General features: G+C 41.5%; 1 long non-coding RNA gene across 1 annotated transcript; it reads left to right on the top strand.

Annotated features, from left to right (window-relative positions):
- Positions 1-1932: 1932 nt before the first annotated feature.
- On the top strand, positions 1933-4259 carry LOC116781191. Its single transcript, XR_004354802.1, has 2 exons — positions 1933-2085; positions 2808-4259. It is a non-coding gene; the product is annotated as an uncharacterized LOC116781191 (long non-coding RNA).
- Positions 4260-4590: the final 331 nt, after the last annotated feature.

Raw genomic sequence — 4590 nt, forward strand, 5'->3', positions numbered from 1 at the left:
TCCAGACTTATAGACAGAGAAGCCAGTTAGTGGAAGAAGAAAAAGACAATACTTATCTGGGGTAAAAAAGAAAAAAAAAAAAAAAAGATGTTTCACATGTTTCATGACACTAACCCACACCTTCCCTGCGCATGTGTACTATTTTTTCTCTCAGACCAGCTCCACTACTTACTTCTTTCTCATTTTCACCACTAAACTTCTGATCTGTATATCAAGATATTGACTTATTCCTAGTCTCATCTTCAGGCTTCTCCGACATGGCATCCATGGTGTCTCTTCTATCTGGGCCATTTGTTGCATAGATCTGCTGGGATTCCAAAATGCATCCTGGGGCACTTCCGACTTAGTGCATTTGTACACAGGCTTATATGCCTGGCTGAACAGAAAAAAATGTGAATTGTGCCTGGTTTCTGCCTTTCTCCAGTTATGCTGCAATAGCTGCACAGAATCAGGAAGGTGCGTTTGTGACTTCTTAGTTTTGATGCCACTGCCTCTTCCAATTCATGGTGCTTTGCTTCACAAACAGAACTAGCTACATTTTACCTACTAAAACCCGGTATAAAACACTTCAGTTGCTAATCCTCATGTTTTTGAAAAGAAAAAACACATATAAGTCTCAGAAGTTAAGCTTTACCCTCAAGTTTTGCAGCTCGTGGGAGGCACTGTGGGGAACGTTTATCCAAATCCGTTTATAGGGAGCCGGATGCATGGTCATTAAGTGCTTGGCCTCAGCAGCTTGCATTGCCAAGTTCTGCCTAGCACTAGTGCTCTGAAATGTCTCATGTTAGCTGGTCAGAAATCCTAAATGCTTTGCAGTCCCCTGCAGATAACACTTGACTTATTTTTGCCAGTCTTTCTTGTATTCCCACAGAATCAGAAGAGAACAGCTTTATGGATAGTTGGATCTTGATAGGACTAACACAGAGCAGACATGATCTGTCAGAAAGAGCCTGTGACATTTCCATGCCTTAGAAGCAATTTGAATTACAGATTCAGACAAGGCAGCCCATTGTCTTTGGTTTAGATTTTTATTTGCATTGAAGAGGCAACTTTTGGAAGCGAAGTATGCATAAACAATAGAAAACAAAGGAGGAAAAAAAGGAGTTTGATCAAGATGCAAATGAATTTATATATCAATTCCACAATGCTTTGCCTTAATATTTGTTTTCCCTGGCACATCAGGCATCTGAAATGCATTGACAGGCAATGACCAGCTTACTAAGCTGCTCCAGTTGTATAGGAGATGAGTTTGCTCCCCTATGGCTATGGCCTGCCCTTCAGCCTGTCCTGGGACCTCCTCAAAATATGCAGTCCAGGAGGTGCAGCACACACACTGCAGACAGCAGGTAAGTCTGGCAATCGTTTCACAAACAGAAACATTGTTATTCCCATTTCTGTCAAATTTGGGAAAGGATTTGGTGTTGGGTTTTTTGTTGTTTTTTTTCTAGTATCTGTGAAATCCTCTTTCCCTTAAGGGAGAATGGGAGAGCAGCAGGAGAGCTAGACCAGATTTTTTGGCTCTTGTTACAGCCTCTTCCTCCCTGCAGGCAAGCACAAAAAGGGCTAAGAGCCTTCCACGTGGGTAGAGCAAAAGCTGTCATTTTGATTTCTCCTGGATGGAAAACTCAAAATGCTCAGCAAAACACAGAGCTTCCCTGCAGCTAATCCCTCCCACCACTCTTCACCACTGAATAAATGCTGCTGACGTGCTTCCCAATGACTACAGCTTTCTAGTCAAGGGAGAAACTGGTCACAGCGTCATGGATACCAGGGCACCTGAGACAGGGGTCACCATGAATCTGGTGGTGATCTTTGCAGGGTGGCAGAAGATAAGTAACTCTATGAGGAATGCTAAATCCTGGCACATCCTCTGCTATTTCAGGCTCTCTATATTCAGAAAAGTGCAGCAGCACAACTCTGGGAGGAGACACATATTCCTTAGAAGAGCACTTCAGAAGAAGGCTCCTTGGAAGACAACTTCATTGTTTTTTCTTCTACTGTGACCCCAGGTGCTTCAGCATGCTCTTACACAGTGGTTACATGGGAAAAGCCACCAAGCCAGACCTGCTGAGCTGACCCACTAAGGTAAATCATGAGATCATAGAAACCAAGATTCTCCAGTCTCTCCAGGCTCAACATACAGAGGATCAAATACATATGAGGTTCATGGCTCACTTCAGTTCCATACAACTACCAAGGAAATATCTCTCACAGTAACTGATTGTCTGACTCATGGGTGCACAGCAGAACCTCCATTGAAAGATGCACATTGATAGATATTAACATTGTTAAAAAGGCAGGTAGAAAAGAACAGACCTTTCAGTGTGTGGGATATTGCTTCACATGGGAAGAGTTATATCCCATGTGCATTCATCTTCCTCCACAAAACAGGCTCCAGTATAAAGTGCCAGGATACTTGTGTTCAGATTTCCCTTGAAACAATAGGTTTCAAAATAAATTGGATGCTGCATTACATCTTTTTTCCACTGAGGAGGAGTGAAGAAAATAAATTTAGAAATAAACCAAGAGTGACCCAGAGCACAAAAGAAAATTAAATCAGAGGGAGAGCAGGGAAGGCTCATAATAAAAGCATATCCCTTTGAAGCCACCTTCGCATACATACTTCTCCCTCTAGCTGAAGACATTTTGCAGACTTTTATTAAAATATCATCTCTGCAGAAGAATTACTTAAAATAGAGAAGTAAGAGATTTTCAGAACCAATGAAAGCAAACCTCCTATAAACAAGAGTGATTTTCTTTCCCAGACAGGAGTTCTCTAATTCCTTTCTCATCTGCATCCATCACAGGGATGAGAAGGATGAAGCCTGTGATGGTGTTGTCAACTGTCTTGGGATTACTCTGTCTGGTCAACAGACTAGCTAAACAACTGAAGACACTGCTGATGATGTCCTGTAATCCTGAACCAGGTGTCAACAAATGTCCTTTTTGAAGTGGGTAATGGGGTCACACTGAAAAAGTGCTTTAGTCAAATTTTATGTTGTTGGGTTTCAGTAACTTGAACAGGAGGAGTGGGAGGATGTGTGGTCTCTGTGGGCAGCTTGCTGTCTGTGGGAATGAAGCAAAGCAGATGCAACCCTTGTTTGGAGCTGATCACATTTCCTGGCATGCTGAGATATTTGAATTGTAGATTTGTGGCTCTTCCTAGTTTGTTGGGGTTTGTTGTTTTTTTTTTTTTAATTGAAGCATCAATTATAAGGAGGCTTTTTTTACTTTTTTTATATAAACTATATAACAGCCATGAATTATACCAGAGAAAAATGGGAATAATTCCTCTGCTTCCAAACATCAGTGAAAATTACAGTTAGTAACTTGGGGTACCTTGTGCAGATTTCCTCGCCTGACAAGGTTGTGCATGAGTGAATTTTACTTGTTTCCAATGATTAAGTGTTCCAGCAGGTGTTGATAGCTATGGCCTTGGTTCCCACAAACTAAATGTCTTCAAGACATCTAGGAGCAATGAGAGTATCTCAGCAAAGGTAAAAGGGAATGTAATTAATTGTCTCTCAGTGTTCATGGGCATTCTCTCAAAATAAATGGTTCTATTTGGCAATCAGCACTTTCTCTCAGCTTGACATCTGGTTGCCAGATATCAAGACTAGCTGTCCTTTTCAACACCAAAGAAGAGTCCTAACCCTCACAATGACTGTACCAATAAACCCCTATCCCTGAAAGCTGGGTGCAATCCTGTGTATTACCTGATCCCTGAGAGAAAACTCACCCAGCCAGTGTAAAATCCTGGTTTACTGCCTTCACAGTGAAAAAACCTCTGAGACCACTTTTAGTTCATTTAGGGCCTTTAGGTGTCCTCTAGAGAACAGGACGGGCTGAGCCCCTAGGACACACTGCTTAGCAGGTCTACAGGAACATTTTGAAGATCTTCTGCATCATTTCTTGGGAGTGTAAAGAGAGTGACCCTTGAGTAAGACACCGGTCCTCAACATACTTGTGCCACATATATGCCTTGGGGCACAAGAATGAACTTGTGAATGGAGAATATCCAAGAAGATGAAAGCAATTTGGTAAGGGAATTCAGCATTTCAGTTAGTGTTGACTAGAATTGCTTGGCTGCAGCAGGGACTTCAGTCTTAACTTGCCTGGGGATGAAAATGGGATTCTTTTTCACAGAAGCCTGGAGTCAGAAAGAACCTATAGGTTTGCTGTTGACAAAGAGCTCTCCTATCTGAAGAATATACTAAAACTATCCCAGAGGAAAGAACTTCTGATAAGAGTAGCAACATGAAAAAAAAAAAAAAGAACACTACAGAGTTGCCATGCTGTGGAGAAAGCTGAATAACAGAAGCATCAAAATCGAACTCTAAATTTGACATTAACGTTCAACGCAACACCCATTACTGAGAACATATTTGTTGTTCTGCTAAATTGGGGCACTGCATCTTTGAAAGGAAATCTCTTTGTTGGAGTTTCTGGCATTCTGCTGGAGCTCTTTCTAAAAGCTCGTTCATTCCAACATCCTTTGGAAAAAGATGAAGGGATCAGAGAGCAAAACCATCACAACCTCAGTAATGTTATAACTAAATCCCTTTAACCTAAATAACAAGCTTTCTTCAC

The sequence above is a fragment of the Chiroxiphia lanceolata genome, chromosome Z (assembly GCF_009829145.1).
Source record: "Chiroxiphia lanceolata isolate bChiLan1 chromosome Z, bChiLan1.pri, whole genome shotgun sequence".
NCBI lineage: Eukaryota > Metazoa > Chordata > Aves > Passeriformes > Pipridae > Chiroxiphia > Chiroxiphia lanceolata.